This window comes from Carcharodon carcharias, chromosome 4 (assembly GCF_017639515.1).
Source record: "Carcharodon carcharias isolate sCarCar2 chromosome 4, sCarCar2.pri, whole genome shotgun sequence".
Classification (NCBI taxonomy): domain Eukaryota; kingdom Metazoa; phylum Chordata; class Chondrichthyes; order Lamniformes; family Lamnidae; genus Carcharodon; species Carcharodon carcharias.
In genome coordinates this window covers 127,710,466-127,735,792 of record NC_054470.1, presented here as the reverse complement: position 1 = coordinate 127,735,792, position 25,327 = coordinate 127,710,466, and the positions used below count along the sequence as shown (strand labels likewise).

At 42.9% G+C, this 25,327-nt stretch overlaps 1 long non-coding RNA gene across 1 annotated transcript; it reads left to right on the top strand.

The window, feature by feature from the left end:
• The first annotated feature begins 291 nt into the window (after positions 1–291).
• LOC121276927 lies at positions 292–24,370 on the top strand. Its single transcript, XR_005942756.1, has 3 exons — positions 292–316; positions 5,347–5,505; positions 24,355–24,370. It is a non-coding gene; the product is annotated as an uncharacterized LOC121276927 (long non-coding RNA).
• The last annotated feature ends 957 nt before the right edge of the window (positions 24,371–25,327 follow it).

Genomic DNA, 25,327 nt, shown 5'->3' with positions numbered 1-25,327 from the left:
CTTAAGAACAATGTCATTAGAAAACATGATTAAGCAGCTACTTGCTTAGTTTTTATGATTTTTTTTGGAAACTAACACTAATGATGTTATCACATTTTTGATTAACAGGCATTTCAACGTAACATATGCATACCACTCTTTCTGTCTGCAGAGCTGCACAGGCATGCTTGACCTTGCCTTGAACCTGTGCAATTTGATAAACCTAACTTTACCATTCTTTAAGGAACTTGCCTGCATATGTAGTGAGTGACAAGTTCCATTTTTCAGAAAATAATTTTGACAATCTCACCAGGAGTCAGAGATTCTACATCTGCTGGTAAGTGCAATCAACCCGTCTACTCAGCTATAATCCATATGGGATTTAGTATCATGTGTGTTCCTTATTTTTAAATTCAAGCAGTAAAATTAACTTTTGCAAGGGGTTATTTAAGCAAGATATATTTTATTTAAAAAATCCGTTTTCTTATTCATTGTCAATTCATTGTGCTTTCAGACTGCATCTGTTCCAAAGTGAACTGACCTTTCGTTTATAATCCGCAGTTAAATTTAAGAGAATTTCAGGCTGTGGCCTTCATCACAGAGATTCTGGAAACAGGAAACTTTAGAGTAATTACATCTTCATAACAACTTGATTGGTTTCTACTGCAAATATTATAAAAATAAGAAAAATGGTGTGAAAATTGCTGAGTGCAAAGGTCACACTGCAACAGATTGGCGTGCTGGTATTTCCTCAGCATCCATCTGGTCTTGGACCTTTAACTGTGCGTGGCAATAAAGACTTTGTTCTGAAATGCCTGGAAGCATTTGTGCTTGACAGCTTTTGAAGTCAAGCCCACTATTTCTACCCTTAATGCCTGATCTATGTTATCAACTGTACTCCCTCCCACCCCCAGTTCCCCATGCCATAAACAGTTGAATTCAATGCTTTACTGTGTCTAGAGAAAACAGTTATTACACATAGATCAGTTTTTCAATTAAGCTGCAGCTATTTGCAATGTCTGCGATCTAGGTGCGCCATTCTTTTTTTTCAAATAGCAAGCTTGCTATCTCTGTTGGATTTATTCTTCCTTACGCCCAAGTGCTTTTGTCCCAGGGCATCACTGCAGGAGTTTCACAGGGTAGTGTCCTAGGCCCAACCATCTTCAGCTGCTTCATCAATGACCTTCCCTTCATCATAAGGTCAGAAGTGGGAATGTTCACTGATGATGAATGTTCAGCACCATTCCCAACTCCTTGGATCCTGAAACAGACCGTGTTCAATGCAGCATTCAGGTTTGGACTAATGAGAGGTAAGGAACATTCATGCCACAAAAGTGCTATGCAATGACTACCTCCTACAGGAGGCAATCTAACCATCTCCCCTTGATGTTCAATGGCATTACCACCAGTACATTTCCCACTATCAACATCCTGGAGGTTACCATTGACCAGAAACTGAACTGGACTAGCCATATACACACTCTGGTTAGAAGAGCAGGTCAGAGGCTAGGGTTCCTGTGCTGAGTAACTCACTTCATAACTCCCCAAAGCCTGTCCACCATCTACAAGGCACAAGTCAGGAGTGTGAAGGAGTACTCCTCACTTGCCTGGATGAGTACAGCTCCAGCAACACTTAGGAAGCTTGATACCATCCAGGACAAAGCAGCCCACTTGACTGGCATCACATCCACCACCTTCAACATTCATTTTCTCCACCACTGAGGCAGCAGTGTGCATCATCTACAAGATGCACTGCAGCACTCACCAAGGTTCATTTGACAGCACTTCCAAGCCTGCGACCTCTACCACCTAGAAGGACAAGGACAGCAAGTGCATGGGAGCACCATCACCTGCAAGTTCTCTGAGCAACACACAATCTTGACTTGCAACGATATTGCTGTTCCTTCACTGTCAAAATCCTGGAACTCCCTTCCAAATAGCACTGTGGGTGTAACCACACGTATGGACTGTAGCGGTTCAAGATGTTGGTTCACCACCATCTCCTTGAGAGTAATTAGGGATGGACAATAAATGATGCCCTAGCTAGAGATGCCCACATCCCTTGTAGAATGAATAAAAGAAAAGCAAATTCCAAATACTAATGAACCTGTGAGAGAAGAAATTCCTCCTCATCTCCATCTGAAATGGGAACACCTTTCTTTCTAAACCATCTCCCCTGGTTCTAGATGCCCCCACAGGGGAAAATGTCCTCTCAGCATCCACTCTGTCAAGTCCCTTCAGAACCTTCTGTTTTGATAAGATCACCTCTCATTCTTGCAAACTCTCATGAGTATAGATCCAACCTGCTCAATTTTCCCTCATGAGACAAATCCTTCATCCCAAGAATCAGCCTTGTAAAGCCTTCTCTGAACTGCTTGAAATGCAGGTATATCCCTCCTTAAGTAAGGAGACCAAACTGTACACAGTACTCTAGGTGTGATTTCACTGATGCCTTGTGCAGTTGTAGCCAGATTTCCCTTAACTTTATACTCAATCCCCCTTGCAGTAAGGGCCAAATTACATATCCATGTCATCACTAAGACCATCTACTTCCACCTCTGTAACATTGTCTGGTTTTACCCTTACCTCAGTTCTCGCTGACCTGCACTGGCTAACTTAAACAATGCCTTGGAATTAAAATTCTCTTCCTTTTTCCAAATCCTTCGATGGCCTTGTCCTTACCTATTGCTATAATCACCTCCAGTTGTACAGCCTTCCAAGATACCTGCACTCCTCTAAATTTGGTCTATTGGGCCTCCCCAATTTTCATCGCTCCACCATTGGTGGCAGTGCCTTCAGTTGCCTGACCCAAACTCTGGAATTCCCTCTCTCAACCTCTCTGCCTGTCTACCTCTCTTTCTTCCTTTAAGACATTCCTTAAAACCAATCTCTTTGACCAAGTCTTTGATCATCTGCCCTAATATCTCCTATGTGGCTCAGTGTCATATTTTGTATTATAATGTCAAACAATGCTGAAGATTTGATCAAAGTATGCTTTGGTGGTTCACCGTGCCATATATATGCCATGCCTTTATAAGATTACTCCCAAGTATAAGTAGTTCTCTGTATGTTGAGCTGTTTTGATGGCAAATAGACAAAGCGTTCAGGTAAAACTAGCACGTGGTAATGTGTGCTTATACCCAATAATCCATTGTTCCCCACCCCCAAGTTTACCACCACTGGAACTAAAGTGCAGATGTCAGTTTGACACGTTCTATTCCTTAAAACAATGAAAAATGAAATGAGCTGGGATATTTCCTGGCTCTGCAAACCCCCACATGGAGGAAAGTGCCTTGGAAATTAGAATTTTCATTCCGAGATTGCGGAGTGCCTTGGGTATCAGGCTGGGCGACCCCAGAACAAGTGCAAAGGCTGCCGGGTGCGGAGGCTGGCTAGGCGAAAGGCCTGCCTCTGTGCTCTGGCACTGCATTAAATTTTGTTAAAAAAACAGTGAAACATAAAACAGCCCTCACCCATCATACAACCCCCCACACACATTCCCCATGCTCTATCCATGCCAACCCATGCCCCCCACCCACCCCCATGGCCTCTCCTGCTCACCATGTCACCTCATGCTCCCACCCATCTCCCATGGGTCCTCAAACCCTCCATGCCATCTAATGCCCCTTCCAGTCCACACCCCCATGGTCGTTATATAGCCCCTATGGAAATTTAGTGCCAACCCATGTCCCCCACCAACCACCCTTTGCCCTTACACCTATCATGCCACCCAGTATCCACCATAGGTGGACCTCGTGAGTTATGCTGCGATTAACTAAAATAAAATTCCAGGGGTCGATTGGAAGATTTATTTTAAAAAAAACACTCTCATTCATAAAAGCCCATTCACAACATTTACATTCTTTCAGCTATATAACCCTTTATAAGAACAAGCATTTCACCCAAGTGCATAACTACTTATAAAATCAAGTATTGGAATTCAAATTCCCACTTCAAAGAGCATACAACCACTTAGAGCTATGAAACTATGAAATGAGAGGCACCCTATTGTGAAAATGGAAGGTTGTGAAATTAGTGATGCAGCACCAACCCAGTAATGGTAACCCTCAGGTTTATGTTAACAGACAGAGTGAAATAGCAAGCAATATTTTTTTAAACACTCCAGAACTTTTTTTCAAAGAATTAAAAGGCATGTGTTTTAAATGCTTTGACAGTTTGACAGTTGCCTTTGACAGTTGACTTTGACACTTTTGACACATTCATGACTACTTTTAACAATCCCAATGGGCACCTTATCTTTCACAAGGGTAAACTGACCTTGCCCAAATGATACCTGACCTCCACCAAAGGACACCTGAGCTCCCTCAAAGGTATCCTTGTATGTGTCCAAACGGGTATCCTACCTCTTCAAAAGGGTGCCCCATCTCTCCAAAGAACCCCACAAAGTTTAGACCTGGGTCACCATGACTGGAGACAGCTGTTGAATTATATGGGCAGCTTCCTCCATTAAACATGCATGTGCTAATCCCAACCCCGCGAAATGGTAGGTGCCTTGTTCGGGGTCAGGACTTCTGGATTTCAGCCCCTTCCTCCATTTTTGAAACCATGGAGGGGGTCTCTGTTGCAAAAAATCAAGGCCTATGAGTCCCTCTGATAGATTGCCTTATCAATAGAGAGCAAAGCTGAGAGGAATTTTCAGATTGAATGAATGATTAGGTGCACTGGGGAGCTCAACGGTTGTTTCATGATGTATATGAGGTCATGTTTTGCTGTTCTTTTGGCATTGTAAAATAAATTTGTGCACTATTGATGAAATTTCTTACAAACACGAAGACAATTATTCTTTTGCCATCACTTACTTTGCACAGCTGAAGGCAACAGCAGACCAGGCTTCAGCAAAAGCATTCTTAAGAAACTGAGGAGGCAATGCTCCTTCCAGAAGCACCAACACCCACTTAAAGCTATATGTTTATAAACAAGACCGTCAGTGGCCCCAGGAATGAAGAAATAAGCTGCTGCCAAAGCAAAAGGTTGCCATCTGTTCTGAATGCTTTCTCATGAGCTGACCTGTGTGGACAATCTCCAACAACTGGGAAGCTCCAGAAGCTGGAAACAAAGCCAAAAGTTGTGTTGTCATACAAATACAGGCAAATACTGAAGGACATAATTGAGGTGAATTCTGTAATATAAGGGGTTAATTTTAACTGTGTAATATACTAATGAGACACAGTACACTTCATCACAGGAAGTGTGGCAATATCTCATGATATTGTTCTCACTTGTTGAACCCCATGTAGACACAGTAAGAGATGGTCCAATAAAGTTAACATTTTCCTTACCTCAGCAGACTTTGCAAATATTCTGTGTTAGCACAATGAGGCCAAAAAATTTTTTTTTTGGTGGCAGCAAGTGAAAGAACAAGAATGGAAAAGCTTCTGTCATTCCTTGAAAACTTCAACCAGGTCGCAGGTCCCAATCAAGCAGAAGCATGGCTGAACTGGTGCCAAAGATTAACCAGATATCACACTGCATTGTGGCCTCGCTACAAAGCTAAGCTGTGAGCAGGTCAGTATGCTATTATACACAATGGATAGTGCAGATGATATCCTAGTCAGGCAAGGAATCAGTGACGACAAAGGTATGTATGATGAAATACAGTAAAGTCCCACTGTTCCCATGAAATCTCGCAAAGGGTGAAATCGTAAATGGTGAACATACTTTATAATGGGAGTGAATTAGATAGGTTCCAATCATCCCAAATTTGACATTTTTAAAGGAAAAGATGCAATAAAAATTAAGTTTTTGAGTAAGTTCAAGACAATTTTACTGCAGAAATTATTTGGCATTGCAAGAAAACAAGAACAATGTAAAACCTGTCAATTACAGAATAAATAAAATCACAAATTACAGTCCAGGTACTGTACTTTACTTGAGAGTGGAGTTAGAGGGAGTGGGTGACGTGATTGATGCAGGCATTGATGTGAATGATGTGGATGAAAAGAACAATGTTATTGTTGACTGCTTTTCCTTCTGTTTTTCAATTTTGTAAAGTCCTAGGTAAGGAGCAATAGCTGTGACAATCGCTCTACAAAAGGCAATACTTCTTTCCATGCATGTATCATGGTCTGTCACCTGCTTTTTCAAATCTTTGGCTGACCTTATGAGATCTGCCATCATCTTGGTTGGACCTTTTTTAAGGTCTTCTTCCTGCTCCTGTTTAGGCTCATTTAATCTCATCTGTTCAAACAATTCTTCCGTAGGGAGTTCCTCTTGATGAGATTGAAGCAACTCATCCACTTCAGCTGTGATCATGTCTTCCTCTCCAACTTCTTTTGCCAAGCCAACAATCCTGGCCACTTCAGCAGCCACATTGTGGAACCTTGTGAAGTCTTCACAACCTTAGGCCAAACTTTTTTCCAGCAGGCAGTTATGGTTGAAGCTCTAACTTCATCCCATGAGCCCTTAGTTATGCCAATTGCTATGAGGATGTTGAATTCCTTCCAGCAATCATGGACTGTGGCTGAACGGTCTGCTTCCAGAAGATGAAGGATGTGGCTGTAACCTCGCCGGGAATAGTAAGCCTTGAACTAGGCAACGACCCCCGGTCGATTGGTTGGATAAATAAGGTCATATCTGGGGGTAAAAACAAAATAACAAATGGATGGTTCTCTGCGAGAGAGTGTAGATATCCAGGCACATTATTTAGGATCAGTAGGACATTGAAAGACAGGTTCTTTTCCCACAGGTAAGTCCTGAGCTCTGGCAGAAAGGAATTGGTAAACCAGTCTTCAAATATGACTGCTGTAACCCAAGCATTGCTGTTCCAGAAGAATGGCAGATGGAATTTATTTTTCCCTTTGAAAGTTTGAGGTTTTTCTGACCAGTATTGGTTTACATTTAAAGCCAGCTACATTGGCACATTTTAGAAGTGTCAACCTGTCCTTTGCTGCTTTAAAATCAAGAGCTGCCTTTTCTTCTTTGAAATGTAGGTCCTCCTGCTCACAAAAGTTAACTTGGCAGTACAACTAGCAGAAAAAATAACACTGGCCCTTAAGTTTTCTTCAGGCTACCTAATGTACCTGATTGTGGATTCATTCATAGAGTATTCCTTGGCAAACATGGAAGCACTTGCACCATTTTTCAACCTGCCTAAGATTGCGACCATTTGTTCAAGTGTCATCACTTTCCTGGGACGTTTCCTGCTTGGGTTTGACTCACTCATTTTTAGTAAAGTGCTGCACTGTACCTGTACTGTAAAATACTGGTCGGAAGTTACTATATCCTGTAAATCACAGCAAACCACGTGCAGTTAGAGACAGTACAAACACAGAGATGGCACATGCACAGTGCGCACTTTCTACATGGGAAAGACAACAGGCAGCTTTTTATATGGCCTCTGATTTCAGTGTTTTATTAACCTATTGGGACCAGCATGTGTTCAGGTGAGAATTTTAAAATTTCAAATCACAGATGAGTGAAGTTTTGGGTCCGCAAATCGCGATCTGGTGTACAAACATATTTGCGCGGGTAAACAAATTTGCAATAGAAGAGGTCATGAACGGCAGGAGTTGACTATAATAAAAACAATTGATGCCTATTTCAATCTGCGGAAGAATACCATTGTTGAGCAGGCTAAATTTAAAAAGCATACCCAATGACAAGGGGAAAGTATTGATACATTGATCAATGATCTGAATAGACTTGCAGAGAACCATGAATATGGCAGCTTAAAAGGTGAACTAACTAGAGACGGAACTATTGTCAGAATCTTGGATAAAGCATTATCTGACTTTTTGCAGTTGGTAGATGATTTAATCTTAGCAAAGGCAATTCCTGAAGTCAGGAAGCAAAGTTGATCAGTGATTTGGGGTAACAGGAAGAACCATATCCTAAAAACGACTGACTCAGTGGAGTATGTTAAAGTTAGAAATAGAGAGGTGGCCATAAGAAAGCAGGGGAGGCAGGAAGACCGATTACCAACCATCCCAGCTAACTGTAATTAGTGTGGTGGGAAAAAGCACAGGCACAAAATTGTCCAGCCAAAAAGGCTGAATACCATTTTTGCAGAAAGAAGGGCCACTTTCAGGCTGTGTGTCACAGCAAGAAGCCTGTACAGAATAAGCAAAAAGCCTTTGAAAGGTGGCAAGTTTTATAACTTAAAAGGTATCAATGATTTTGAGATGCCTTTCCTTGAAGAGATTCAGGGACAAAGCAGAAGTTACTGGAGTGCTGATATCCTAGTAGAGGGAAACAGGACATACCTTGGGCAGAATTTTGCCCTTGGTGGGCGGGCGGGCCCCACCAGCTCGTTGGCAGGCTGATCCCCGCCACCGAAATGGGGCCCGCCGCCATTTTGAGTGGGCAGGCCAATTAAGGCTCGCCCAGCAGCCTGCCCGACAGGAAGCGCTGTGCACTTCCTGTGCGGGGGTGGGGGGCGATCCCCAGCTGTCAAAGTGTGCTCTTTCACGCACCCTGAGACTAAGTGCTGTCTCAGGGAGATCAGTGACAGTCCAGAAAACTTCAAAACTAGAAAAATTTAAAAATTATTAACATGCCCCCCTCATGTGACAATGTCACACAAGATGGGACATGTTAATAAATATCACATAAAATGTATTAAAGTTTTTAAAAATGGACATGAAACCTCATCCCACCAGTGGATGAAGTTTCATGTATTATCAGAAGCCCGCTGGGGCTCCTGGCCTGCCCACCAGCCTTAATGTTAGACGGGTAGGTCTTTAATTATCTTAATGACTCTGTCAATGGGCTCAGTTGGCCATTGACAGGTCGGCAGGGGGACAGCTGATTTTGCTGTCTGCCAGCCTTCCTAAAAATTTAAAGAGACCGGGATGACGTCGGGGGTTCCTCTCGACGTCAATCCGCGTCATTTTCCCATTGGTGAGCGGGCCCCGCCCCCAAATTGCCGACGGGAAAATTCAGGCCTTTAAGTTAGATACAGGTGCAGCAGTTTTGGTTCTTTCTGATGCTGAAGTGTGTTTGGAGAAAAGTTCTCTTCAGCCATCTTGCAAAAAACATGGGCCAGGAGGTATAGAATTGAAGATCAAAGGGAGCTGAATGAAACCCTTCAATATAGAGACAAAAAACACTGGAACCTTATATGTGACCCTGAAAAAGAGCTGTTCACTGTTAAACAGGAAAGCCTGCACCAATTTATATCTGATTTGCAGAGTAGAGGAACTGAAAAGCTGAGAAGATCAGCCTAAAAACTGCAGAGCTGAACTTCTACAGCTGTTCACTGGGGTGGAAAGCTGAAGACAGCACACTACATAACTCTCCGTCCTGAAATGAAGTCAGTGCTGTTTACATCCAGAAAAGTTCCTCATCTACTCTTGCCAAACGGAGTGCAGCCAACTAACTGAATGAAGATTTGTGGTTAGCTGAGAGGGCTGTTTAAGTGTTAATTTTGTTCTTAAATTTACCTCTTAAAATCTAATCCAGTCTGTAATTAGCAGTAACTGCAAAATACTGTCTAAGCAGGCTTAGTTCTTTCTTTCATGCAGTTTAGACAGGGTAAACTCACTCTTGGCTGTAGGAGCTGAGTAGTTAATTAGTTAACTGGTTGAATCTGGTTATTGTAGCCCCAGTTCAGTTTACCATCAATTCAGTTTTCTTTAGTGCAGCCTTGGCAAACAGAGTGCAGCCGACTGACTGAGTGAAGACTTGGAGTTTGGTGAGAGGGGAGCTTGGTGAAGGGGGAGAAGGAGTTGTTTGTTTCCCCTTTCTATCTTTCTCACCCCATAGAAATTGGTTCTTGCTCTATTACAGGGAAAGGAGCTAGCTGTTTGGTGAGTATCTGGTAAGTGGGTAAGTTATATCCAATCCCTAATTGGTTTAGGGATACCTAAGGATTAAAATAGTACACAATTTGGTAGTAAAGTTAATAAAAAATATAAGAAAAGAACATAAATAAGTGATTAATATAATTAAGTAATTATTTAAAACACATTAAGGATGGCTGTACAGGTGATGTGTCAAGGCTGCAGCATGTGGAAGCTCCTGGATATCATTGTGATCCATGGCAAATATGTCTGCAGTAAGTGTTTGCGGCTTGAGGAACTTCAGCTCAGAGTCATTGAGCTGGAGGCTGAACTGCAGACTCAGCAACACATCAGGGAGGGGGAAAGTTACCTGGATGCTTTATACCAGAAGGCCGACATACCATTTTTAGAGAGTCTTCTGGTTTGGTCAGCGGCCAGGGATAGGAGGGTGTGAGTGCGAGTGAGGCAGGGAAGAGGACCCAGAGGGCAGGAGTACAGGAGTGTGAGTGCCTGCAATTGTCCAACAGGTTTGAAGTTCTCTTTGGGTGAGAATGGGGACTGCAGGGTGGCTGAGCAAACTGACCATGGCACTGTGGTACAGGAAGCCATTCAAAGGGGGGGAAGCAAAAAGGAATGTAGTGATAGGGGATTGATACTGGTCTCTGTAGCAAAGAACGAGAGTCCAGAAGGCTGTGTGGCCTGCCCGGTGCCAGGATTTGGGACATCTGGTCAGGGCTGGAGAGGAACTTGCAGTGGGTGGGGGAGGATCCAGTGGTTGTGGTCCAAGTAGGTATCAACGCCACAGGCGGGTTGAGAAAGGAGTCTCTGCATAGTCAGTATGACGAGCTAGGCACCAAATTGAGAAGCAGAATCTCAAAGGTAATAATTTCTGGATTATTACCTGATCCATGTGCAAACTGGCATAGGACAAATAAGATTAGAGAAATTAATGCGTGGCTCAAAAACTGGTGTGGGAGAAGTGGATTCCGGTTTGTGGGGCACTGGCACCATATTTAGGGAAAATGGGATCTGTACCATTGGGATGGTCTTCACTTGAACCATGCTAGGGCTGGTGTCCTCAAGAGCTGCTTAACTAGGGAAGTAGAGAGGGTTTTAAACTGAATAGTGGGGGCTAGGGATCAAATTTGGGAAGGTGTGGTAAACCAAAGAGTGTGGACAAGGCAAGAGAGACAGGTATTAATACGGGAAATGATAAACAGACTGTGACAGGAAGTGACAGAGAGTACAAGTCTAAGAGTAAATCAGCAGATAAGGCCAGATGCTACAAAAATAATAAAAGAACTAAACTAAAGGCCCTGTATTAAACACACGTAGCATTCAAAACAAAACAGATAAACTGGTAGCGCAAATAGAAATAAATAAGTACAATCTGATAGCCATTACAGAGACATGGCTACAGGATGACATAGATTGGGGCCTGAACATTGAAGGGAATGTGACATTTAGGAAGGACAGGAAGTTAGGAAAAGGTGGAGGGGTGGCTCTGCTAATTAACGATGATATTAACGCATTAGAGAGGGATGATCAAAGTTCAGGAAACCAGGATGTAGAGATGATTTGGGTTGAGATAAGAAATGATATATGCAAGAAGTCACTTGTGGGAGTGGTGTACAGGCCCCCTAATTGTAACTACACCGTAGGACAGAATATAAAAGAAAAGATAATGTCAGTTTGAAAGAAAAGTACAGCAATAATCATGGGTATTTTAATCAGCATTTAGACTGGAAAAATCAGATGGGCAAAGGTAGTGTAGATGAGGAGTTCACATAATGTTTTCAGGATAGTCTTTTAACACATCCTGGAGCCAACAAGAGAGCAGGCTATACTAGACCTGGTATTGTGCAACAAGATAGAATTAATTGATGGCCTCCTAGTGAAGGCACCCCTAGGTAGCAGCGATCAAAATATTATTGAATTTTAAATTCATTTTGAGGGAGAAACAATTGCGTCCAAGACTAGTATTTTAAACTTAAATAAAGGCAGTTATGAGGGCATGAAAGCAGAGCTAGCTAAAGTGAGGATAAGGGATAGAGCAATAGACGTTCAGCGGCAAACATTAAAAGGGATATTTCAGATTACACAGAACATACATATTCCAATGAGAAAGAAAAATTCCAAGGGGAGGGCCCACCATCCGTGGTTAACTAAAAAATGTTGAATACAGTATCAGATTTAAAGAAAAAGCATACAATTAGGCAAAGACGGGTGGCAGGTCAGAAGATTGGAAAGAATATAAAAAACAGCAAAGAATGACAAAAAGACGAATGAGGGAAAAATTAGAGTATGAGAGAAAGCTAGCTTGTAACAGAAAGATGGATGGTAAGAGTCTCTATGGATATTTAAATAAGAAAAGAGTTAACAAAGTGAGCATTGGTCCTATAGAGAATGTGTATGGGTAATTGATAATGGAAAGTAGGGAGATGGCAGATGAATTAAACAGGTATTTTGCTTCGGTGTTCACTACAGAGGACATGAGTAACATCCAAAAAATCTGGGTAAATCAGGAAATGGAAGGGAGGGAGGAACTTGGGAAAATTACAATCACCAGGGAGATGGTATTAACCAAATTGTTGGGGCTGCAGGCTGAAATCCTAAGGCCTGGATGGACTTCACCTAAGGCCTTAAAATAAGTAGCGAGTGAGATAGTTGCTGCAGTGGTTTAATTTTCCAAAATTCCATAGATTTGGGGGACGTTCCAATAGATTGGAAAATAGTAAATATAACTCCTTTATTCAAAAAGTGAGGGAGACAGGAAGCAGGAAACTATAGGTCAGTTAGCCTAACATCTGGCATTGGGAAAAGGTTAGAAGTTATTATTTAAGATGTTACGACAGGGCACTCAGAAAAATTCAAGGCAGTCAGGCAGAGTAAACATGGTTTTGTAAAAGGGAAATCATGTTTAACCAATTTATTGGAGTACTTTGAAGGAGTCACATGTGCTGTGGATAAAGGGGAACCAGCGGATGTACTGTGCTTAGATTTCCAGGAGGTATTTGATAATGTGCCACATCAAAGGTTATTACAGAAAATAAAAGCTCATGGTGTAGGTGGTAACATATTGGCATGGATAGAAGATTGACTAGCAGAAAGCAGGAAGTTGGATAAATGTGTCTTTTTCTGATAGGCGGGATGTGACGAGTGGTGTGCCATTGGCATCAGTGCTGGGGCCTCAAATTTTTATATAATACTTGGATGAAGGGGCTGAAGGAATGGTGGCTAAATTTGCTGACGACACAAAGATAGGTAGGAAAATAAAAAACAAAGAACTGCGGATGCTGGAAATCCAAAACAAAAACAAAACCAGAAATACCTGGAAAAACTCAGCAGCTCTGGCAGCATCGGCGGAGAAGAGCACAGTTCTGGCACTGGCACTGGCTGCTTGTCCTGACAATCCCCTCCCCTTTCTCCCCCACCCCCCTACTTAAACCAGCTTATACTTCACCCCTTTCCTATTTTTACTTAGTTCTGTTGAAGGGTCATGAGGACTCAAAGCGTCAACTGTGCTCTTCTCCACCGATGCTGCCAGACCTCCTGAGTTTTTCCAGGTATTTCTGTTTCTGTTTTTGTTTTAGGTAAAAAATAAATTGTGAAGAGGACATAGAGAGGCTACAAAGTGACATAGATAGGTTAAGTGAGTAGACAAAGATCTGGCAAATGGAGTTGTTATAATCTCCACCTGAGGTAACCACTGGAAAATCCTGATCTCAGGATGGAATGCAGCTTGATAGATCCAAACTTTTATTTGTCTGCTTAGATATGTGGAGAGGGGCTACCGAATAGAGTCACTGGAATCAGCTAATTACCTTTTAACAAAAGAATAAAACATTCATTGAACAAGAAAGATTAGCTATATTACAATACTCCTTCACCCACAACTATACCTTTGCAGATATATACTGATTTGTAAGGATAGCACAAGTTACAAAAGCCAACTTATACTCTAATGTTCACAGTAAGTACACAGTCCATGTAAACCAATAGGTAACCCGTGATCAGGTACACCACACTCTGAAAGCAAGTGACAGATGTCACCTCAAACAGATGCTATGGATCTCTCCTCCTCTCCCCCCAGATGCTTGTCACACCGTGAGCCAACTGGTCTCAATGAACTCCATCTTTCAAATGAGGGTTTCCAATCTCCACTTTCCAAGGACTCGTCTTGGAATCTTCTCCCAAACCGTGCTTTCTCTCAGATACCTTCTGGAAGGGTTCACCTCCAGGGTTTCAAACTCCCCTTCCAATATTCCTTTCCCCTGGGTCACCAGAAGCATTCAAGCTTTCTTTCGTGCACTCTCTCTCATCGACTTAGCTATCAACAGTACACTACTGCTTCACATGCCCACAGCATTGAGTTGCAGGCCTTCAGTTGCCTCTTTGGGCCTTCTGGCTTCTCACAAGCCTTAATCTCTTTAAGCTTGAAGCTTGGAGCCTTTCTCTGCCCCTCACTCTTAACGTCACTTATTGGGACCTTTTCCAGGTTCCTATCCTTCCTTTGACTAGATGGATTGCTTGGGATTTTCTCCTGTTCCACTCCCCTGGATTTTTGAGGACTTTCTTCTTTAGCTTGGGACTGGTTAGCTGCCCCCCTTGCTCCAGTCTCTCCCTGGCAGCTACTTTCAGCCAACTTTAGCTTGGAACTTGCTATCTGCCCCTTCTCGGTTGCTTCTGCTTGGCAGCTGTCTTCAAACTGAACTCAAAACTGCTGTTCCAGTTTCTTCTATGTGTGCCTGTGGGAGGGACCTGCCCGTCTGGATCCCTGTTACTAGGCAATGACCAAGTTTTTCTACTCTTGTGTTTCTTATAGATGTAAACTCTCATTAGACATGCAGGCACCTTTTAAAGTGAAACTTGACCTTTTCTTAAAACACAGATACAGAAATACAAATCAAACTTAAACATTAAAGCTAAAACTCATTCCTAACACCCACAAATACCAATATAACTTACTTAAACTATTTCTATTTCCTAATGGAGTATAATGTGGGCAACTGTGAAATTGTTCACTTGGCAGAAAGAATAAAAAAGAAGCTTATTATCTAAATGGTGAGAGATTGCAGAACTCTGATATTCAGAGGGATCTGAGTGTCCTAATACATGAATCACAAAAGGTTAGTATGCAGGTACAGTGGGTAATTAGGAAAGCTAATAGAATGTTATCATTTATTGTGAGGGGAATTGAATACAAAAGTAGGGAGGTTATGCTTCAGTTTATTGGTGAGATTACATCTGAAGTAGCATGTACAATACTGGCCTCCTTATTTAAAGAGAGCTTTTAAATGCATTAGAAGCAGTTCAGAGAAGATTTACTAGACTAATACCAGGAATGGGCAGGTTGTCTTATGAGGAAAGGCTGGACAGGTTAGGCTTGTATCCACTGGAATTTAGAAGAGTAAGAGGCAGCTTAATTGAAACTTTTAATATCCTGAAGGGTCTTGACAGGGTGGATGTGGGGTGGATGTTTCCTCTTGTGGGAGAATCTAGAAATATGATTCACTATTTAAAAATAAGGGATCGCTCATTTAAGGCAGAGATGAGGGAAAATGTTTTCTCTAGAAGGTTGTGAGTCTTTGGAACCCTCTTGCTCAAAAGACAGTGGAAGCAGAGTCTTTAAATATTTTTAAGGCAGAGCTAGATAGATTCTTGATTAACAAGGAGTTGAAAGATTATCGAGGATAGGCAGAAACTTGGGGTTAAGGTTACATTCAGATCAGCCATGATCTTATTGAATGGCAGAGCAGGCTCAAGAGGCCGAGTGGCCTACTCCTGCTCCTAATTCCTATATTTGTACGTTTGTATGTTGCCAAAGGTCAAGAAGGAAATTGACTTTATGTTGAAGCAAGGGTTATTTTACCTGTAACAGAACCAACCAGCTGGTGCTCAGGGATGGTCCCAGTGCCAAAACCTAATTGATTTATCAGGATTCCATAGTTCTTACCGAGCTGAACAAAGCAGTTGATCGTGAAGTTCATTCTATGTCTTCTGTGGACGACAGCTTAGCAAAATTGTAGAGTCAATGTTCACTAACTAGATGCAAATGGTAGTTTTTGACAATGACCCCTCGATGAAGAGTTTAAGTTGCTCACAACCTTCATTACACCGTTTGGTAGATTTTGAATCAACAGATTGCCCTTTGGCATCACGTCAGAGCCCGAAATCTTCCAGAGGATAATGTCAAGTATCCCAGAGGGATAGGATGATGTTTTATGTCACATGGAAGTTGTCCTGATCTATGCACCCACTCAGGCAGGGCATGAGATTAGAATGCAAGTGGTGCTGGTGTGCCTACAGGAAGCAGGACTTACACTCAACAGCAAATGCAAATTCTCGCAGTCAACTGAAAAATTCCTTGTCAGAGTTGATCCATAGAAGCTGAGATCAATCAAGGAATTTCTAGCTCCTCAAAACGTCACTGAGCTCCAGACCCAGAACCAAGCTGGAATGTTCTTGCCCAATATAACTGCTGTCAATAAGCCACTACGTCTGCTGTTATAACAAGCAATACATGCTGCTGGGAAGGAAACATAACAGAGATCTTTCGAGAAAATCAAAGAGATGCTGATATCACTATGACTCAGAGCCACCCACATTGCTGCAGATGCATCTTTTACAGGATTGGGAACTGTATTCTTTCAGATACAGACAGATGGAAAGCATAGACCAATTTACTACACATCCTGTGGACTAACAAGAGACTGAGCAGAGACACTGATACAGAAAGAAGCATTAGTTGCTGCATGGGCTTGTGAAATTTTGCAGATTATGTTCACGGTCTCTACTTCAGGATAGAGACAGACCACAAACAACCCTTAGTGACACTCTTAAATTCCAAGGAGTTAGCAAATATTCTTCCACAAGTACAACGATTCAGACTGAAGATGATGAGGTTTGATGCAACAACAGAGTACATTCCAGGAAAACAGCAGACCACAGCAGATGCTTTATCCCATTCCCCAGTGTAAAGACCTGAACAAGGTGATATAGCCCTCGTTGGAGAGACTGAAACCTTTGCATCAACAGCAACCAAACTCTACCAGCAACTACTCAGTGATTGAACAAAATCAGGGATTCACAGAAATCTGAAGAATGTGCTCAGGTCAGAGAGAACTGTATTAAAGGATGGCCAGCATACATGCTACACAATGCATTCTCAGACAATACTATAAACAGAGAGGACATTTCAGTGGTGTTGATGATTTACTCATCTATGACATGAGATTGGTTACCCTGAGAATTCAGGGACTCAATACACTGCAATTATTGCACCAAGAGCATTTGGGTATCTTAGAATATTGAGTCAGAGCAAGGTATTCTGTTTGTTGGCCAGGTCGCTCAAAGCCGTTGGAAGGGACGATATCAAACTGTATTATTGGTGCTATTCATCATCAGGAGACAAGAGAACCACTGATGTCATCTTCCTTTCCGTACCATGGGAATGTCTTGGGATGGACCTCTTTGGACACAGAGGTAAAAATGTTCTCAATCATAGTAGACTACTACTCCAGGTGGATACTTGTTAAGCAATTTCAGGCACACACTTCTGAAGCAGTGATTACATCATTAAAGGAGATTTTTGCAACATGTGGAATCCCAGACCTTGTGATCTCAGACAATGGATTACAGCTTGTCAATGAATACTTTAAAGAGTTCACAGCATTGTATGAATTTGTCATAGTACTAGCTCACCAAGATACCCTCAAGTCAATGGTGAAGCTGAAAGAGGAGTGCGTACAAAGAAGTATTACTGAAGAAGAACAATTACATCCAACCTGCATTTCTGAGCTATTGTTCAACTCCACAACAAATGGTCAAGCACCGTGGGAACTCCTAATGGGAAGGAGGCTGAGAACTCATCTCCCGACACTTCCACACATACTCACACCATGTGCAACAAGCTGATCATTTGCAAAAGGTGAGGGAGAAAGAGGATGAGTATCATCCCAGCCAGATGTGGAATCATGACAAACACCACAAAGTACGCATTTGCCAGACTTCCAACCAAGAGAGGCAGTTTGGATCTGGGACCAAGCTTGTTATGGACAAGTTTTCCATTGAATTACCCTTGGGATGTAAGCATCGCTAGATAGGCCAGTATTTATTGCCCACCCCTAATTACCCTTGAGAATGTGGTGGTGAGCTCCCTGCTTGAACTGCAGCAGTTCATGTGGTGTAGGTACACCCACAGTGCTGTTAGGAAGGGGGTTCCAGGATTTTGACCCAGTGACAGTGAATGAACAGTGACATATTTTCAAGTCAGGACTGAGACTGGCTTAGAGGGGCACTTCTAGGGGGTGGTGCTCCCATTTATCTGCTGTCCTTGTCCTTCTAAATGGTAGTGGTCATGGGTTTGGAAGGTGCTGTTGAAGGAGCCTTGGTGAGTTTCTGCAGCGCATCTTGTAGATGGTATACACTGCTGCTACTGTACATCAGTGGTGGAGGGAGTGAATGTTTGTGGATGGGGTGCAAATCAAGTGGGCTGCTTTGTCCTAGATGGTGTCAAGCTCCTCGAGTATTGTATTCATCCAGACAAGTTGAGAGTATTCCATCATACTCCTGACTTGTGCCCTCTAGAAGGTGGACAGGCTTTGGGGAGTCAGGAGGTGAGTTACTCAGCACAGAATTCCCAGCAACTGACCTGCTATTGTAGCCACAGTATTTATATGGCTAGTCCAGTTCAGTTTCTTGTCAATGGTAACCTCCAGGATGTTGATAGTGGGGAATTCAGTGATGGTAATACCATTGAACGTCAAGGGATGATTTTTAGATTCTCACTTGTTGGAGATGGTCATTGCCTGGCATGTGTGGCATGTATGTTATTTGTCACTTGTCAGCCCAAGCCTGGATATTGTCCAGGTCTTGCTGCATTTGGACATGGACTGCTTCGGTATCTGAGAAGTCACGGATAATGCTGAACATTGTGCAATCATCAGCAAACATCTCCACTTCTGACTTTATGATAGAAGGAAGGTCATTGATGAAGCAAATGAAGATGGTTGGACCTAGAAAACTACCCTGAGGAACCCCTGCAGTGATGTCCTGGAACTGAGGTGATTGACCGCCAACAACCACAACCATCTTCCTTTGTGTTAGGTGTGACTTCAACCAGCAGGGAGTTTTCCCCCTGATTCCCATTGACTCCAGTTTTGCTAGGGCTCCTTGATGCCACACTCGGTTGAATGCTGCATTGGTGTCAAGGGCTGTCACTCTCACCTCACCTCGGGCATTCAGCTCTTTTGTCCATGTTTGAACCAAGGCTGTAATGAGGTCAGGAGCTGAGTGGCCCTGGTGGTTGAACAGGCACTGCATCCATGGTCCTACCTCATTCAAACCGAAAATGGTATGGTGCAATATGACAGCCCAGAAACAGCCCCCTACACACTTGAAACAGTCATCCACCCAACCAAACAGGCCAGAGGAGCTGTGTTCATTGAGAGATCCAAATGACAACCAGACTGGTAAACCTGATTTATTCATTAATTTTTGTTCCGCTCAGCAGAGTCTGAGGGGCCAGCCGCAGGACACAAACCCCCAATCTCCTCTAAAGGAGCACAAGACCCATTCCAGGGTAGACTAGTGAAACTGCGACAGTGGTTGTATCTATGCAAAAGAAATTGAAGCCAGAGATTTGGGGGAGGTGCCACATACTGGGGAGCATCAGAGACTTGGGGAAGATGTAGTGTAAGGATTAATTCTAACTATGATATGCTAATGAGATACAGTATGCATCATCACAGGAAGTGATGCAATGTCTCATGGATCTTGGTCTCTCCTTGAGAACCTCATGGTAATGATGTAGACACAGTGAGGGATATTCCAATAAAGTTAACATTTTCCTTACCTCAGCAGACTCTGTAAATATTTTGGTTAGGACAACGAGAACAAGAATATTATAAATCCTTGACCCGCGCAGTTTAGGACAGAAGAAAGAATTATGGGCTGCTAGTCCATATTTTTCTGTGATGCATCACATGTGCTGGGAATGCCAATCCATTTTTTATATTCGTTCACAGGATGTGGACATTGCTGGCTTGGCTAGCAATTATTGCCCATCCCTAATAGCCCTTGAGAAGGTGGTGGTGAGCTGCCTTCTTCAAATACGGCAGTCCAGTGGTGTAGGTACACCCACAGTGCTGTCAGGAAGGGAGTTCAAGGATTTTGATCCAGCGACAGTGAAGGAACGGTGATATTGTTCCAAATCAGTATGGTGCGTCACTTGGAGGGGAACTTGCAGATGGTGGTGTTCCCATGCATCAGCTTCCCTTTTCCATCTAGGTGGTAGAGGTCACGGGTTTGGAAGGTGCTGTCAAAAGAGCCTTGGTGAGGTGTTACAATGCATTTTGTAGACAGTACACATTGCTGCTGCTGTGTGTCAGTGGTGGATGGAGTGAATATTTATGGGTGGGGTGCCAATCAAGTGGGCTGCTTTGTCCTGGATGGTGTCAAACTCCTCGAGTGCTGTTGGAGCTGTATTCATCCAGGCAAGTGGAAAGTATTCCATCACACTCTTGACAAGTACCTTGTAGATGGCGGACAGGCTTTGGGGAGTCAGGAGGTGGGTTACTCACTGCAGAATTACCAGTGTTTGACCTGCTCTTGTAGCTACAATATTTATATGGCTAGTCCAGTTCAGTTTCTGGTCAATGGTAACTCCCAAGATGTTGATAGTTGGGGACACAGTGATCGTAATGCCATTGAACAACAAGGGGCAATGGTTAGATTCTCTCTTGTTTGAGATGTCGTGCCTGGCACTTGTGTGATGCAAATATTACTTGCCACTTATCAGCCCAAGCCTGGGTTGTTCAGGTCTTGCTGTTCAGGACATGGACTGCTTCAGTATCTGAGGAATTGCAAATAGTGCTGAACATTGTGCAATCATCAGCGAACATCCCCACTTCTGACCTTATGATGGAAGGAAGGTCATTGATGAAACAGCTGAAGATAGCTGAGCCTGGCACACTATCCTGAGAAACTCCTGCAACGATGTCCGGATGATTGACCGCCAACAACCACAGCCATCTTCCTTTGTGATTGATATGACTCCAACCAACGGAGAGTTTTCCCCCAATTTCTATTTTCTTCAGGTTTTTCTCGGGCTCCTTGATTCCACATTTGGTCAAATGTTGCCTTGATCTCCAGGGCAGTCACCCTCACCTCACCCCTGGAGTTCAGCTTTTTCTCCATGTTTAGACCAAGGCTTTAATGAGGTCAGGAGCTGAGTGGCCCTGGCGGAACCCAAACTGAGCATCAGTGAGCAGCTTATTGCTGAGAAAGTGCTGCTTGATAACACTTTGATGACACTTTCCATCACTTTGCTGATGATTGAGAGTAGACTGATGGGGCAGTAATTGGCCGGATTGGATTTGCCCTGCTTTTTGTGTACAGGACATACCTGGGCAATTTTCCATGTAGCTGGGTAGATGCCAGTGTTATAGCTGTACTGGAACAGCTTGGCTAGGGGTACAGCAAGTTCTGGAACTCAAGTCTTCAGTACTATTGCAGGAATGAGGGTCATGGAATCACCCTATTATTATTGTATTTCTGTTTTTCTCTAAATTTTAAAACTTGCCCTTTCACAGCTCTACTGACAAATAAGCCTTGGTTCAGAGCCATGTATAGGCAGAAAGACCTCAGATACGTTTGCCAGTTTGTGCTAATGACAACATGGGCAGCAGTGTGGGTACTACAACAAGCCTCATCACCTTGAGCTAAAGAGCGAATCCCAGTTTCCATCACTGTATAGTGACTTTACCAAAAAAGACACGTCTTTCTGTGCGTAACAAGCTTGTGGGTCCCCTTTCCAATGATTAAAGAACAAAAGGCTTGCATTTACATAGCATCTTTCACAATCTTTGGATGTTCCAAAGCAGTTTACAGCCAATTAAGTATTTTAGAAGTGATGCAACATAGGGAGACAGAACACCTAAGTTGCAGCCAGCAAGAGAATGAAACAATGATCAGCTAATCTACTTTTAGTGATAAATATTGGCCTGCGTACCAGGGAAAACATCTCTGTTCTTCTTTAAGCCATGATATTCTTTTACAGGCAGATTTGGTCTCACTTTGACATCTCATCCAAAAGACTACATCACCCATAGCAGATGCTGGAGTGTCATCCTAGGTTTTGTGCTGAAGTCTATGGGGTGGGACTTAAAGCCACAGGTTCAGAGGCAAAATTGCAAGTCACTAAGCCAAGGCTGACATCTATGGCTAAAAGCCTGCCAGCACTGACTGTTCAGACTCGTACATGAAGACTAGTCACATAGGCAAAGTCCAGAAGGGTACACACTGTCCTGAAACTGTGCCCCGATGTGAGGCAATTAAATCAGAAGGGACTGAGAAAAAATTGTAACTTTGGCCAGGAGTTTTGCTCCCAAGTCAGGTACTCAGAGTCTGGACATTTCCTGGCTCCGTGAACCCGGTCCGGGAAAAAGAGGCCTGGAAGGTGGAGTTTTCATTCCAGGGCAGGCTGGATTAGAAGTCGGGCCTGCTGCCCCCTCCATGAGTGCTGGGTGTGGAGCTGGGCTGGCCAGAAGGCCTACCTGTGTGCTCCGGCACTGTGTGAAAGATTGAAAAAAACCCCCAAAAAACATCCCTATAGCCATCACCTCTCTCACTCCCACATATTCCCCATGCCCCACCTATGCCACCTCACCCAACCCCATGACCCCCCATATGCTCCATGCCAACCTATGCCCTAGTGCCCACTCCCATGGATCCTCATACCCCTATGTCCCCTGTCATTTCCTTAACCCTATATAATCCCTATGCCAACTTAGTGTCACCTATTGCCAACTCATGCCCTCTACCCACTGCCTTTTGTCTTTACCCTCTCAGGTGCCATGCTGACATAAAATAAATTATGTCCATTGATGACATAATTTTTTAACATAAATGATTAAAAAATAACATTCAAAATATTGAAATTCCTACAACTAACCTCATATGAAAAGAAACATTTCACTTAAGTAGTTAATCTTTTCCTAAATGAAAACAAACATTTCAATTAAGTGCTTAACCCCTATTTAAAACAAACATATTGATTCTATAACCACTTGGAACTGTCAATCAAACTGCTCAATTAACATGCACTCCACTGTGATAATGTTAGGTTGTAAAATCGGTCATGCACCACAAATTGTATAATGATAGTCCTCAGGCTTATGTCAACAGACAGAATGACATGTCAAGCACTGTTTTTTTTAAACTCCATATTATTAAAATTTAAAGCCCAACAGAGTTAAATCTTTCAACATCTTTGACAGTTCCAATGAGTTTTGACAGTTCTTTGACAGTTTTGACACTTCTTTGACAGCTTGACAGTTCTTTGATAGCTTGGTAGTCCATTGACTGCTTTGACAGTTTTTTGACAGCTGGACAGTTGCAAATTGTTTATGCATATTTTGTGCACATTCATTTCTAGTTTTAACAATCCCAAACAGCACATGACCTCTCCAAAATGGGCACCTTACGTCTCCCAAAGGATACCTTACCTCCACCAAAGAGTATGTGACTTCTCTCAAAGGTGTCCCGGGGCCATACCCAAAAGGGTACCTTACCTCTCCAAAATAGTATCCTGGCTATCCAAACAAATCCAGAAGGTTCAGACCTGCTCCTACCAGGTCTTACCAGCACATTTCAGGTTTCAGGCATCTACATCACCAAAATCACACATGAATGGAGGCAGCTGCTAATTTATATGGGAAGCTGCCTCTGGGAACCAAGGATGTGTAATTTAGAACCCACCCTCATTAACTCCCTGCTAAAATAGTAGAGGCCAGATTCGAGGATGGGACTTCCGATTCAGGTCTCTGCTGGCATTTTCCCTCAGATGGAGAGCCTTTCCATCTGTGTGAAAATTCAGGCCCTTGTCTTTAGTTACTGTATTTTCAGTTTCTGACTTATATTTTCTTTCTTTTTTCAATGTTGTTTTTTGTCATTTTCTTAGTCAAGTCAACACACGTCAATTGATTTTCAAATTTTTTCCCTGCCTTTTTTCTGTTTGCAGTTTTTTTTTCTGGTGTTTTACCGCACAATCTTCACAGTTTCCTGCGGTTTAGTGAGTGGAATAAACAGTGTTTGGAGCAGCTCCGGTGACCTGCTGAGGTAAAGAATTAGGTCGGTACTGCCATCAGCTGTTGCAATGGCTCTGAATGCTTCTCATTTCATCCACTAACAGACTGGCATCCCTGGGGTCTTGTAGCTGCCACCTGCAGAGAAGAACTGGTGGAAAAGAGACCTTCCAAATCATTATGTGCTCGCCAAAAGATATAGCACATAGTTTAGTGCCGCTCAGAACAGGAGGCGTTTATTTGGGGTTAGAGACAGCTTGCACTGGTCAGCAAATTAAGAATTTCTTGCTGAGCTTATTGATTTTCACATTTTTGGAAAAACAGCCATTGCCTGACAACCAGTTACCTTAAGAAATGGATATGTGTAAGCTCTAACTTCCTGCAAAAAACACACAATTGCAGTGTTTGAAGGACAAACCATAAAGAATTTGTTGTGGTGGGGCTGGATGCAGTGTGATGGCACAGTCCTTTCAATATGCTGTATCGTGGAGTGGTAGTTTATGAGTTTACACCTATGATAATCTGATATCAGCTATCCTATCATGCAGATGGAGCAAGAGGAGGCTAGATGGAAGTGGAAAACCAGAGGAGGAATTTGCATCTCTCACCACAGGCCACTTCTATCAACTTCCTGGTGAGTGGATGGAAAGCGGCAGTGTCATTGGCCTGGGAGCTCTTGCCCGTAGCAAATGCACAAAGGGTTTAAATTTATTTTGCATGCCCTGTCAACTGTAAAGAGGTTAACTGCTGTGTTGAAATACTGCAGACAGGGCATTTCACACATAAATGTTAGCCAATGTGCACAAAACCCCCAAGTGACCAAATGAGAAAATTTAAATAATAAATACATCACCGCCTGACAGAAGAACCAGAGGGGAGATAAGGACAAATATTTTTAAGCATGAATAATTATGATCTGGAATGAATTGCCTGATAGGGAAGCAGATTCAACAATAACTTTCAAAAGGGAATTGGATAAATAATGGAAAAGAAAAAAAAATACAGGATTGTGGAGAAATAGAAGTGGAGGGGGATTAATTGGATAACTCCAACGGAAAGCACCATAAGCATGACTTGCTGAATGGCCTGTTTCAGCGTTGTATCATTTTGAAAACATGGCCCACCTCACACACCCACGCACACACACAGACACCCACACACACACACAGGCACCCACACACACACACCCACACACTGCCACATACACACAAAAACACGCACGTACACATACACAAGCACACAAACAGATGCACCCCCACACCCACACACCCACACACACCCTCAAACAAACACAAACACACAAACACACACATGCACACGCACACACAAACACACACGCACACACCCCACCCACATGCACACACACATACACACACATACACCCACACACAAAAATACACACACACATATGCACACACACACACACACACACAAAAAACACGCATATACACACACAGATACACACACACAAGCGCACAAACACACACATGCACTCCCACACCCACACACAAACACACACAC